The sequence below is a fragment of the Aethalodelphis obliquidens genome, unplaced genomic scaffold (genome assembly GCF_003676395.1).
Source record: "Aethalodelphis obliquidens isolate GAN/ISIS:26980383/991018 unplaced genomic scaffold, ASM367639v1 scaffold9, whole genome shotgun sequence".
Lineage (NCBI taxonomy): Eukaryota > Metazoa > Chordata > Mammalia > Artiodactyla > Delphinidae > Aethalodelphis > Aethalodelphis obliquidens.
Window position 1 is genome coordinate 34961371 of NW_020837953.1, and position 14162 is coordinate 34975532.

Sequence of the window (14162 nt, forward strand, 5' to 3'; positions counted from 1 at the left end):
AGAGCATGATACAGAGACACAGCCTTAGCTGCACAGAAGGAACTTGGAGGGGGACCCAGGAGAACCTGGCAGGGAGCCTGACTGTTTCTGGACTCCTCCCTGCCCTTTCAGATACTGCTTGGTTACACCTCTGGCCCCACCCATCCACCTCTCTTAGTACTTCTTTAAAACTCTTTCGGTTGGAACTGGGCAAGTTAATTTCTCAAGGTTCCTCTCCTTTTCCTGGTACAACGTAGACAGAGGGAAAAAAGACACTAAATAAACTTGTGCAGAGGATGTAAGGCTTAATCAGAATGGTAATGAGAAGAGAATTGAATTAACATTTATAGGATGTGTTTTATGCTAGGCCTTATGTGCTTAGGCACGTAATGTATATTTTCATATAGCCCTTACAACACCCCCATGAAGTTTAGATATTATAATCTCTATATCCACTTGAAAACACTGAGATTGTGAAGTTTAGTCACCTAACCTGATTATGTGACTGAATTATAGTGGGAACCCAGCTTCTCTCACTCCCAAGACGGTTGCCATTATAGTGTGTTGCCTGGGAAGCAGGCAGGGTGGACAGGGAGTGTGGAATGGAGACAAAGGGAAGTGCTCTAGGGGCTATAAAATGGAAAAAAGGCTTCTTGTTGGGGTAGAAATAACAATGATCCCCATATATGCCTTGAAGTTAAAATGGCAGCAGAAAACCTTTTAAACTCAGGCCCTTTAGTAAGAAAGCCCAGTGTTCTGTCTTGACAGCACCAAGTGAAAGAATATAGAAGGGTGTTTTTATCTTCCATTGTATGTAGTAAGGGAGGTGAGATGTACATGTAAACAAAAACTTCTAGATACTCTGGGCATTTAGGAATCAGTCCAAGGGAAATGGCATCCTAAGTTGGGTGTGAGGGTGTGAGACCTTTGGGTGACTTGCAGCTTGTGAGTGCAGCAGTACTCTGATAAGTGCACCCATTAAACAGAAACAGAACAACTCTGCTTCCTCAGCCCTGCATTCTCTTTAATCCATTACCTTCACTTTCAAATAGCCAAACTTTTCTAAAAAGCTGTTTATACTCACTGCCTCACTCTGCTCACTCAGCCTGCTCTAGTCTGGCTTCTGCCCTTATCATTTCACTGCAACACCTCTTGCTAAGGTGACTAACGTCCTCCATGAAGCTGAATTCAACAGATATTTTTCGTCTTTAATTTTCTCAGTGAAGTTAACACTGTTGGCCACCCTTTTTTTCTGGAAACACTCTCTTCTCTTGGCTCCAGTGACATAACACTCTCTTGTCCTTCCTCATAGTTCTCTGTTGTTTGTGCAGGCTCATCCTCTATTCTTTAGCTATTAAATGTTCTTCTCTCCCTGGCTGTCCCCTCTCTTCATAGTGGACACTCTGCCTGGGTGATCTCATCCACCCCATTGGCTTTAGTAACCACACCTCTGTGCACATGACTCATAAATGCATGTCTCCAGCCTAAATCACTCCCCTGTGCTGTAGACTCATCTATTTATTGTCAGTCAGGCACTGTTCTAGGCCCTGGGGATATAGTGATGAGCTAGACAGGGAGTGGGGAGGAAGAGACGAGCAATAAACAAATAGACAAACTGTCAGATAAGGTTGAGTGCTAAGGTGAGCATAAGCCAGGGTGATATGTTAGCGGGTGAGAGCTACTTTATATCGGCTGATCAAGTCTTTACAGAGGTGGTAAAATTTAAGCTGACTCTTCAATGAACGAAAGGAGCCAGCTGTACAAAGGGAAAAGGGAACAGTGCAAAGGCCGTAAGGCAAGAATGAACAGTGTGTGCGCAAGGAACAGGAAGTGAGGAGGGGACCTGGTAGGAAATGAGGCCAGAGAAGTAGATAGGGGTCAGATCATGTAGGGCCTTGTAGGCTACGGTGAGGACTTTGGATTATTCTAAGTGAATGGGAAAGCCATTAGAGATTTTGTTGTTTTTAAGCAGGATAGAGTCTTGTTCTGATTAAATTTTTAGAAATTAATTCGCCATTATTTGGAGAATGGGGACAGTTGGTAGTAGGGAGGCTTAAGGAGAGGCTATTGTAATTGGTAGGGTGAGAGTCCAGGAGCTTGGACTAGGGTGCTTAATAGCAGTGTAGAGGGCAGAGGGACAGATTCAAGAAAATTTGGAAGTAGCGTTGATAGGACTTGCTGATGGATTTGCATGTGGGATGTGAGGGAAAGAAGAATCCAGGATGATTCCAGGTGTTTGGCCTGGAAAGTTGGCTGTGGACTGAGATGGGGGAAGATCTGAAGAGGAATGGGTTTGGGGAGAGAAGAGTAAAAGGTGAAGGCCATCAAGCATATGAGAATATATGGATTTGTGATGTCGATTAGACGTCTAAGTAGAGATGTTAGGTAGCTTGTTGGATATCCTTTTGGAGTTCAGGGGGGTCAGTCCTGGAGGTAAAAGCTTTGGCAGTCATTGATATTAAGTCATGGTACTGGATGAGATTACCCAAAGAAAGGAAGGGTACAGATAAAGAAAAGACGTCCAGGACTGTCCCTTGTCAAGCAGAGGAGAAGGAGCCAGCAAAAATGAATAAGGGAGAGCCAGGGGAGGAGTAGGAAGAAGATCAGGAAAGCGTGTTATCCTGCATCCAAGGAAGAAAGTGTTTTGACGGAGAAAGAGTGTTTATTTGTGTTAATGCTATTTAGAGGTCAAAGAGGTGACCTTAGAATTTGGCGATATTGAGGCCTTTGACCCTGACGAACAGTTCTAGTGGAATGTTGAGGATAGAAGCCTGGTTGGAGTGAACTGAGAGAATGAGAGGGGAGGAAATGAAGAGTGTAGACAACTCTTCCAGAGGTATTGCTTTGAAGAGAAGCAGAGACGTTGGGGCTGGAGCAGCTGGAGGAAGTGAGCTCAAAAGAGAGTTTATTTCAGTTTTTTTTTTTTTTTTTTTTTTGCGGTATGCGGGCCTCTCACTGCTGTGGCCTCTCCCACTGCGGAGCACAGGCTCCGGACGCACAGGCCCAGCGGCCATGGCTCACGGGCCCAACTGCTCCGTGGCATGTGGGATCCTCCCGGACCAGGGCACGAACCTGCGTCCCCTGCATCGGCAGGCGGACTCTCAACCTCTGTGCCACCAGGGAAGCCCTGTCTTGTTTTTTAAGATGGGTAATTCTAGAATCTTGCTTCTCAAATGTGGCCTCTGGATCTAATCTGTCGGGGATCAACATGTGGTAGTAATGTGTACGATTTTTACATAGCTTACTTCACACATGACTCACTATTTGGGTTCACCAACTAGCTGGTCTACCATTTGAGAAGTCCACTGATCATATGCTTGGATGTTGCAGCAGTGTCACCTTGCTACACAAATGTCTGTATGCTTACTCTCAATTTCTGTACCTATAACGGTAACAGTTTGTGAGCCAGTGCTGGTTTGTGGACCACACTTAAGAGTAGTGCCATTCTCAAGCATATTTGTATGCTGATGGGTATGAGTCTGTAAAGAGAAAAATGATGATGTAAGAGAGAGTGGGGATAACTGCATATGAAGATAAGAGGGGAGGGCTTCCCTGGTGGCGCAGTGGTTGAGAGTCCGCCTGCCAATGCAGGGGACACGGGTATGTGCCCCGGTCCGGGAAGATCCCACATGCCGCGGAGCGGCTGGGCCCTTGAGCCATGGCCACTGAGCCTGCGCGTCCGGAGCCTGTGCTCCACAACGGGAGAGGCCACAACAGTGAGAGGCCCGCGTACCGCCAAAAAAAAAAAAAAAAAAGATAAGAGGGAATTGGATCCATAGTAGATATGAAAGTTTGTACTTTGTATACCTACAAAGAGTCTTCATTGTAGCAGTAGGGAAAGCAGAGTGCTCGTGTGTTGTTAGATTTGGAGTGGAAGATGACGGTTTCATGTTGCTTCTTGGTGGCAAAGTCATTAGCTGATGGGAGCTGGAGGCTTACTGAAAGGGAAAAAGATGTGAAGGAGTCATTTTGGGGGAATAGAAAGGTGAACCTACTAAGGGAAATGCAGCGGGATTGCTGGCAGCATTGAGGGGGCCCGTTTGAAATTTGTGGTGGTAAATTTAAAATGATACCAGTCAGTGTAGTTACATTTTCTCTAGAGATACAACTTTATTTCAACTTTATAACTTTGCTGCTTTGGTATAGGCCTGGAGAGGTTGTTAGTTTGGTTTAACAAGGATTGAAGTTTTACTAGTTGAATATGAAGAAATGAATTAAAGTTGTTTGCAAGGGACTGATTATGAGGGAAGTGAGGACACCAAGCGGGGGCATGGAATTCGTTAAATTACTTAACTTTATAGTAGTATCTGTTCAGTACTGATAATAGTATCTGTTTCACAGAGTTGTTACAAGGATTAAATTCATTCATATAAATTACCTAGAACAGTGTCTGGCACATAGGAAGTGCCCTGTATGCACCCAGTATTGTTAGCTATTATCTCTCCTGGACCACAGAACTAGCCTCCTTACTGATCTCTTGGCATCATCCTTACCTCCTTCCATCTGTTGTCCGTACTAAAGCCAAAGTGATCTTTTTGAAATGCACACACGCTACATCTTTTTAACACTTAAATGACTTAAATTATTTGGGTAGTTTAATAATAATTTGGGCTCCAAAGGCCTGCATGGTATGGCCCTCTCCAGTCTCATCTCTTGTGTCTATTGGTTCTCCCTTCTTTGGTTATACAGATTTACTTTAGTTCTTCAAGCTCACTGTACTCCCTCTTCTACTTGGAACGTTCTTACTGCGAATTGGAGCCTTCCTAGACCTCCCCCAGTGGGTCACTTTCTATTAATTGTACTTCATAGATTTTATATTTAATATGATTCTTCAGTCAGTGCTTTTCTGTTGTACTGTACAAAATGCCTCGAAGACAGTCTGTTTCTATTCACTGTTTTATCCCCAGTGCTTGTCCCAGAGCTTGATGCACGGTCAGTCAATATTAGAATGAATGAATGAATGAATGAATGAAAAAACGAACAAACTACCCATCGACCTCATGTACGTTTGTGATGTTTGGACTGTGGATCAGGACTGACTTTTTTGAGGGTGAGATCTGAGAGATGATTCCTTAGAGAGGAGGTATAATGGAGAGGAGAAAGCAAAATTTGGGGCAGAAATATGTAGGTGAGAATCCACTTATCAGTTATCACTTATCAGCTATGTGACTTCGAACCTTTAATGTTTCCTCATTTATAAACTAAACATGATGGTATTTTCCTGATAGGTTACCATGAAGATTAAATTAGGGAATAAAAGCCCTTTGGTTCCTTTCTCCTTAGGGTGATTTCTGTGACTTGCTGTTTAACTACATTTGCCATTACTTGCTGTAATCCTTGTGGCCCCTTGATACCCTAATTATAGACTTCTAGAGGTTAAAGGCAGCCAGCATGTTCTTCTGATTCAGCCAACTTTGTTAAAGCAGGTGAATAACCAACAATCTCAGGCATGTGGTTCTGTTGCTAAACCCCACAAACATGGGCTAATTGCAAGGATGCCTGGTCTCAATTACAACCTACTGGTTAGGGAAGGAGACAGCAGAGCCAGGTGGCCTCCTTGAGGGCCTGCATTTACACAGATATGCTGATCACAAATGAGTCTTATCAATTGTTTATTAATACTAAGTTCTTAAGTCCTTTCTTTCCAATTGCAATCTTGTTTATATTTTTGGGTCTATGTTGGGTAAGGCTTCTTTAGTGAGGTGAAGAAACCCTGAAGCTCAGAGATGGGATTATTGGGTGCCAGTCCTGCCTCTGTTTCTAGCTTTCCTAAAAGGGTCACAAGTCTCTCAGTCTGTTTGCTCATCTGTCATATGGGGGATAAGAGTATCTTCTTCTCATCTTAAGAGGTACATTGGTAAAAAGTTATCCTGGGAGAATTAGAAAAAGAAAGACATTATTTTAGTAGCCCTCCATCATAGATAAGTGTTGAAACCTCTGTTATTAACACAATTTAAGAATTAATGACAGGACTTGAGAAAAGAGCACTTGCACTGGATTCTCTTCCCTGTGGGCAGGTGTGTGGGTGGGGAGGAAGGGCATGAGAAAAAGGCAGGGTTTACAGAAATGCACGTGTCTTTTGCAGCTGAACTCCAACATGGTAACCTGAGTGTGGGACGCTGGTCAGTGGTGGTGCCAGGTTAGCTTCTTTCGCCAATCCAGGTGGCACTAGGTTGACTCTCACCAAGCTGCTGGTACTCTTCAGCTCCAGACCACCGACTGGTCCCACCCCATCCTGCTAGCATCCTGTTTACCAGGTTGGATTTTTGTTGAAGAGACCACATAGGGCAGAAAAAAATGTTAAAAATCCCTCCTGGCTTTTTTCGCCAACAATCCTGAGAATGCTACCTCAGCAATTATAGGGGAAAACATGACGATCTCCTTGCTTCTCAGTACACACAGTGGGGCACTAGATTTGACTCTTAGGACTTTGGATATTATGGTTATCTCAGGTGTACATTTTTATCCTGCCCTCTCATTTTCTACCTTTATACTTTCTTCTTTGCTTATATTTGAAAGAGTTAATTAGTAGATGAGGGGTGGCCTGGTCCAAAAGAATTGCAGGTAATGGTTTCTCTGTGATTCCTAGTCATTCTGGTTCTCTCTGATACCTATTTTTCTGATAACAGAAAGTAATCATTGTGTACACTTAGGTGAAAGGCCTGAGGGTGGTTTTTCTAGAGACTGCGGATGACCCAGTTATTTCAGTTTGATCTACAAGTTTCATTGACTCTTTTCTCTGTCATCTCCATTCCATTCTTAAGCTTGCCCATTCAGAGAATTTTCAGATCCTGCATTTCTGTTCTAAAATTTCCACTTAAATTTTTTTCAATTTCTCTGCTTTTAATAGATGTTATAATAGCTGCTTTAATATCCTTGTCTGATAATTCCAACATCTGGGTCATCTTAGAGTTGCTGTCTCCTGATTGTCTTTTCTCTTGCAAATGGGTTTAGTTCTTTTAGTTCTTTATGTAATTTGGGATTGTGCCCTGGACATGGGTGCATGTGAATGTTATGTTGTGGAGACTCTGGCTTCTGTTGATGTTTTTGTTTTAGCAGATAGTTAAGTTGGTTAGACTCAAAATTGCATGTTCTGTCTCACCTGTGGTGGGTGGCAGTTCAAATCTCAGTCCAGTTCTTTTGTCCTTAGCTGAGGTCCTTGGACTCTGCCCCATGTGGACATGGTTCAGGGGTCAGCTTGAGATTGGGCAGAGTGTCTCACAGAACCTAGGCTCTCCATCTCAGGCTCTCTTCTTTCTTCTTATTGTCTGTGGCTTCTCTGGTCTCTCTGTCTTCTGGACAGAAAGTCTAGGGTTTAATTTTTAATTGGATCTTCAGCTGGACAACCCTCAGGTCAAAGCTCCAAAAATGGGGAATTCTTCCCCTGCCAGTCCCTTCTTCCAGTTTTTAACTTTTCTAAAATCTGCCAGCCATTGTTCACTTCAGATAGTTGTTTTTTATATTTTATTCAGAGTGTTTAGTTGTTTATCTGTGGGAGGAGTGTACTGGAAGCAGAACTACCCACTAGCATTTTTATCTATTATCAAAGTGTTTTGGGAACAAAAGTGATATACATTTAAGAGAGTTTTTTTTTTTTTTTTTTTTTAAGTTACATAAATTAACCCATTTAGGCTGCAGTGTTTCAAATGGTGGTGCTTCTGCTGGTCCTTCAATTCCTTCACTCTTCCGATGGCAGACTTTACTGTGGCGGCAGAAATGGTGTTGTAGGTCCAGGCACTACCAGCTACTGTTTTCATGCAGGAGCCACAGTGCCAAATGCCCACAGCTCGTCTCTTCATCTTGGCTTGGCCACAGAAGGAGCAAGTGTGCTTGGCGTGCTGGCTGATTTCAATTTCTTCACCCTTTTCCTGAGGGAGGCACCACAATGGGTCCCATATTTACCCACCATTCTGACCTTCTTGGTGCGTTTAGCCATGTCGCCGCAACCTAGGTCCGAGCCCAGAGAGTAAGAGAGCTTTAATCTTCAATCAAATGAGGATGGACTGATGCATTTCCTTAATGTGGCTTGTGAACTATCTCAGGTGGACTCAACCGGGTTCACTTCAACCAGCTTTGCAGCCTTGGGCCAGTCTCTTCTCCTTGCTGGGACTCATTTTCTCCTCTGGAAGATGAGGCAGTTGGGCTCTTCCGTGATCTGTAAGGGTCCTGTTATCTCTTCTTCTAGACAGAGAGCACATGCACGCAGAACCCTCACTATCACCGCCAGCAGTAATAGCCAGGAGCACCAGAGGAGATGCCTGGGGCAGTGATGTGGCTGGATCCGCTGGGGTGAGAGGCTCTGAAGGGGCAGCACTACAGAGTTTGAGGAGTTTACAGTCATCCTTTGTCTCTGGGGACAGAGGACCAGGACACTGAGGAAGCAAGAAGTAAATGACATTCAGAAGCAAAGGAAAGAAATCATTTGCCCTTAGAAATAAGGAAAGGCTGTGTGATAGTTGAAAACAAATCAGGATCATCTGGAGTTCCTGTTTGTTTGATTTTTGGCAATGTATTCTATCCTGTTTTGAAGAGAATAGGCTCCTGGGCTTTATTACTATGCCAGCAAATTTGGCAGTAGGTGGAGGGGGCAGCAGCTTTCAGTAGAGGTGCTGCTGTCACTGTTAGGAGTTTAGAATTTTTATGTAGGAAAGGTTCTAGGCTATGCAAAGGAAGGTGTGTGTGTGTGTGTGTGTGTGTGTGTGCGCGCGCGTGTGTGTGTGTGTGTGTGTGTGTGTGTGTAAGGTGGGTGGAGGGGCAGGACAGAAGGTCTGTGGGCCAGTTCTGATGCTGTTTGAATAGCAACCACACTTAATCTGCGTAGACTGATTGTCTTTCTGAAGTGTGTGGTGCAGGGAGAGAGAGCTAAAGCTTCTGCCATGCCCACCCAAGCCATCCCTTGGGTGCTGCCCCTGGTACAGACCCTTTTTTCTACTTCTTTTCTAGCTGTTTTCATTGCTTATCAATAATTCTTCTCTCTTAGGTCTTAACTGGCTTGAGACTTCAAGCCCTCGTCTTTTTTAAAGCCAGTTGTAAAAAGCTATCATTTTATTACTTCTTCATTTTAATTCTAGCCTTTTCTAGCTCCCTAGGAGGATGGAGGTAGGGGTAGATTCTGTATCTGTATGTATGTTACGTGGTTGGTGGTGGAGGTGTGGAAATTGGATTAAAGGGACCAACAGGGCTTCCCTGGTGGCACAGTGGTTGAGAGTCCGCCTGCCGATGCAGGGGACACGGGTTCGTGCCCCGGTCCCACATGCTGCGGAGCGGCTGGGCCCGTGAGCCATGGCTGCTGAGCCTGCGCGTCCGGAGCCTGTGCTCCGCAACGGGAGAGGCCACAACAGTGAGAGGCCTGCGTACCGCAAAAAAAAGGGACCAACAGCCTGGGAAGGAGGTCACAGGGTGGTCTGTGGGATATGTAAGAGAGGAATGGGCAGTTGTCATGAAAGGAGGGGGATAGTGTGAGTGTAAGACGATGTACAAAAGCTTTAGTTTTGCCACTAGCTTAGAAGCCATTTTTCTGTTCTTCCTCAGGACTGGGATGGACAGAAGTTTGACCCAGATCTTCCACCTTCATTTACTCTTCTCCAATGTTAGGGGTAAGATTCAATGAGTTAGGAGGCTTTTCAGCCCCCCTGGAGAAAGTTTATTACAAAACCAGGGGTAAAGTTTGCAGACAGGCTCTGTTTTTGTTCTAATTGATATTGAGTAGTTCAGGGCTGTTTTGAGGACCAAGTCTAGAAGGCACCCCAGTGAGAGTCAGCATGATGACTTGGCTTTTTGTAGTTGGACAGACTTGGGTTTAAACCCTGCCTGTCACTTACTCACAAGCTGTGAGACCTTGGACAAGTCACTTGACTTGTTGAAATTTAGATTCTTCATCTATAAGGGGGTAACATTTTTGTCTGGTGTAAAACATAAAACATATTGCCCAGGGTGTGGTGGATACTTCACAGATGTTTGGTTTTATTATTTTTTTCCTTACACATATTCCAGAACATCTTATTTTTAGTAGAATCCCAGCTTTAGCCCTAAGCAATTGTGTGACTCAGCCTTTCCAAGCTTTAGTTTCCTTCCTTAAAATGTGGGCATTTAACTAGTTGATTTCTGAGATCCTTCCTGAATGTAAGCTGTCATACGAATTTTTAGACTATTGGGGAATGTATAGGTCTGTTAATTTTAGGAACAACAATGTAGTCTATCCTGGGACCATATCATCCAGTAGGAAAGGGGAAGTCTCCTAGAGCCAAACTCCCTCTCTCCCCTGAGGAGAGAGATAGCCAGCTTCCTTCAGAGTCAGGATCTGCACGCAGATTCTCCCTTATCTCTTTCTGACACTGCAGTGTATGTGAAGGTCTTTGGGAGAGGCCTTTGGGTCAGCCCAGTCTTGGTGCAATTCAGGTTTTACCTATCTTTTCCCTTTTGTTTATATTCTCTCCAGGTCAAGAGGCAACTGCCATTAAAAGATAGTGAGTGACTGTTGCCAAGACAACAAGCATCAGGGGAGCAGCCAGAAGCATTGACAGAAAGCCTAAATTACCTAAATGGTAAGTATGTTGTACAATGTTGTAGAGCCACACTGATAGGATTGGGTGGTTTCTGAAGTCTCTACAATTTTACCACCATTACAAGAGAGGGAGGAAAGTCAGTATTTGTTGATGACCTATTCTGAACCAAGTACTGTGTTAAGTACCTCACATGTTTTCTCATTCAATCCACCCAGCCAACCTTCAGAAATAGGCCTAGCTACCATTTACTGAACACTTACTATATGCTAGGCATAGTCCTGTTCGACAGACGTTATCTCCCTTAATATTTACACCAGCACTATGAGGTCAGTGCTGTTATTTTCACCACAAGGAAGTGAGCTTAGAGAGGTCAAATGACTTCTCCAAGTTCATACAAGTAGTAGATGGTAGGACTAGATTTTAAACCTGGGTTATTTTCATTGCACTATAATGCTTCTCTTTTGTGAAAGTTACTTTTTGGTTGAGGCAGTGACTGACAGCTAGTTCCTTTTCCTAGCCCTTTCCGGATTGTGTATGCCAGTATCTTATTGGTGTTGTTGACTGAGGCAGTGGAGAGTACTAATGAAATAGAAGAAACTAGAGCAGTGAGTGGCCAGAGGACCTAGTGGTCTTGGTCACCAGTGGTAGCTGTTTAATAGTTAGAACAAGGTTTTCTGGGAAGGAAGAGCAATGGGGCAACCAGAGAATGAGTCTGGGAAATGGGTTCTAGGCGTAGGAGTGATTGGACATAGGAAAGGAATCCTAGCAAGACCTCTTACTCTCATGGGAACCCCTCCTGGAAACAGGCATAGTTTGGGACAGGCTCTTCTTGAGGGAGTGGGAAACTTTGAGGCAAATTCTTGCCCTGTTCGTTGGTTCAGGTTTCTTGTTCTGTTCCTTTCCCTGGAGGATTTTTCCTACCCCAGGGAACTGGGTAGATAATGAAATTCACCTTTGGTTGGGTGGGGTGGCCGCCAGTATTCCTTTGTTCATTGATCTCTCTGAGGGTACTTCAGTCTCTCTTTATTGGGGCACCAATGTTTTTTCAATATACTTGGTGAATTTGGGAGGGGGCAGTAATCATTTTCATCAACAAAATTTATTACACATACCTCTTATACATAGAGTGTTTTGCTATATACTGGGACTTACGTTCTGATGGTACCACTTACCACGTGGCTAGCACGGTTCTTGGAGCTAAGTGTCCAGCCTTAAACAAAACAGGAAAAAAATCCTTGTTCTCAAGGATTATATTCTAATGGGTAGAAATATTTTAAAAAATGAATAGCTAGATGTAAATAAATAAGTAGATAAATAAACAACACCCATAGGTGATAGTTGCTCAGAAGAACCAACAGCAGGGTAAGGTGGTAATAGGGAGTGATGGGGAGCTGAGAGGTTGTTACTTTATGTAAGGTCATCAGGGAAGGCCTCTGATGAGGTGATATTTTAAGCCAAGATCTGAAAGAAGTGAGGAACACACCCAGGGAAATACCTGGGAGAAAAGCATCCCAGGCAGAGGGAACAGCAAATGTAAAAGCCCTGAGGTATCAGTGTTACTTGTTCTGTCCAAGTCCCGACAGGGCCGCCAGTGTACTGGAGTGGAGTTAGTCGGGAAAGAGCAGTAGGGGATGAAAGCAGAGAAGTAATGGGACTCAGATCACCTAGGGCCTGAGAGCGGGGGTAAGACCTTTGGAGTGGATTTTATTTATTTAAAAAAATATTTATTTGTTTGTTTGTTTGTTTGTTTGCTGCATTGGGTCTCAGTTCCAGCACACAGGATCTTTTGTTGTGGTGCGCAGGCTCTTCGTCGCAGTGCGTGGGCTTCTCTCCAGTTGTGGCGCATGGGCTTCTCTCTAGTTGTGGCACGCTGGCTCCAGAGCTCATGGGCTCTGTAGTTGTGGTGTGTGGGCTTAGTTGCCCCGCGACATGTGGGATCTTAATTCCCTGACCAGGGATCGAACCAGCGTCCCCTGCATTGCAAGACGGATTCTTAACCACTGGACCACCAGGGAGGTCCCTGGAGTGCATTTTATTCTGAGCGAGATGGGAGCCACTGGGGAGGGGACAGTGGAGGAGAGACATGATTTGACTTACGTTTTAAAAGGCTTATACTCTGTTTGCTCTTGGGGAACAAGACTGTGGAAGGTGGGGTAAAGTGGGCATCAGCAGAAGCAGGGAGACCAGGTAGGAAGCTTTTGCCTTCGTTAGGGCAGGGATGATGGTGGCTCAGACTAGGGTGGCAGTGCTGTGTAGCCAGAAAGGAATGGTTTCTGGACATATTTTTTTTGAAGGCAGAGTCAAATTCTAATTCTCTCTGTAGAGATGTTTGATTTATCTGGAGTTAACCTCTAGGTCACATGGGCTTGAGGGTATCATTGGAAACTTGACAGTGATCTCTGGTAAAATTCTAAGCCTGATTGAGCGAAGGATAAGAACACAGGGATGACCGTAGAAATCACTAAGAGTAACTCAAGCTAACTGGTAATTTTTTTTTCTTTAAGTTTTGCTGTGATTTTACTTAAATTGTAAAACGAGTACAAGTTTGTTATTGAAGTATTAGAAAACAAAGGAAAAAAATCATACCATCCAGGGGTAATTACTATATATATAGCACTTTGATGTATATTAGGGCAATTCGTTTTTGAAAAGGTTCCTAGGCTGGGGGATCAGGAATATGCTACAAAGGTAATATGTCTTAAGTGCTAAAATTAGGTATTTAACATTTTCTCATGTGATCCTAAGACAAAGAAAATTTGGGGCTGGCTTGCATGCAAAGGATATACAAGTACTGATTAATGGATTGATGTTTATCTAGAGGGGTTGTTTTTAGTGGCATTCTGGAGGGCTGTTCTTGGTTATATTTTGTTTAACAATTTGAAAATCAATTTGGATGAAGATACAGAAGAGACATGCCTGTTAGATTAATAAATAGTGAGTGAATGCTTATAAACTGGAAGGTGTAGAAAATACTTAGACAATTGAAACTATTGATTGAAACCAACTTTCAAGTTGAAATGAAAAAAAAAAAGGTAAATAATGTAAGCTTAAGATGGACCAATCAACCAAAAATAGTAAACGAAAAATGTCACATATAAACAATTTATAAGTTTTGAATTGCATGCTCTTCTGAGTAGCGTGATGAAATCTTGCTCCGTCCTCTTGTCCAGTTGACCCTTGAACAACGCGGGTTTGAACTGTGCGGGTCCATTTATATGCGGATTTTTTCTATAGTAAGTACTACAGTACCGCACGATCTGCAGTTGGTTGAATCTACGGATGCAGAACTCAGGATACAGAGGAACTGCATGTATGGAGGAACTGCCTCTATGAAGGGCCAAGTGTAAGTTATACATGGATTTTGAGTGCTCGGAAGGTCGTTGCCCCTAACCCTCACATTGTTCAAGGGTTAACTGTATAGGAAAAAACATAATACATAGAGGTTTCTGTACTGTGTGTGGTTTCAGGCATCCACCAGGGGTCTTGAAACATATCCCCCGTGGGTAAGGGGGGGATACTCTATCTAGAGGTTTTAGGGCTGTGCACTTTTTGTTGGGGGAGGGCCTGTTTGAAAAGACTTCAGAAAACTGCAGTGACAGATGATCACCGTCAGAATGGTGCAGGGGAGGCTTGGAAGGAAGAGGAAAAGGGAGAAAGGGGGAATTCTAAACTTGGTCC

General features: G+C 43.7%; 1 protein-coding gene and 1 pseudogene across 5 annotated transcripts in view; one reads left to right on the forward strand and one right to left on the reverse strand.

The window, feature by feature from the left end:
• The window catches only part of LUZP1 (leucine zipper protein 1), a 77868-nt gene that overhangs the window by 42405 nt on the left and 21301 nt on the right, over positions 1-14162 (forward strand). For 2 of the 5 annotated variants that reach the window (XM_027109801.1, XM_027109802.1), the window contains exon 2: positions 10418-10523. The gene's annotated coding sequence lies outside the window, so the exon portion shown is untranslated. Of the gene's footprint in view, positions 1-9510; positions 9576-10417; positions 10524-13702; positions 13828-14162 lie in introns of those variants that run through there. The other 3 variants (XM_027109803.1, XM_027109800.1, XM_027109804.1) reach the window with 3 other exon arrangements.
• On the reverse strand, positions 6055-7949 carry LOC113622077 (putative 60S ribosomal protein L37a; annotated as a pseudogene).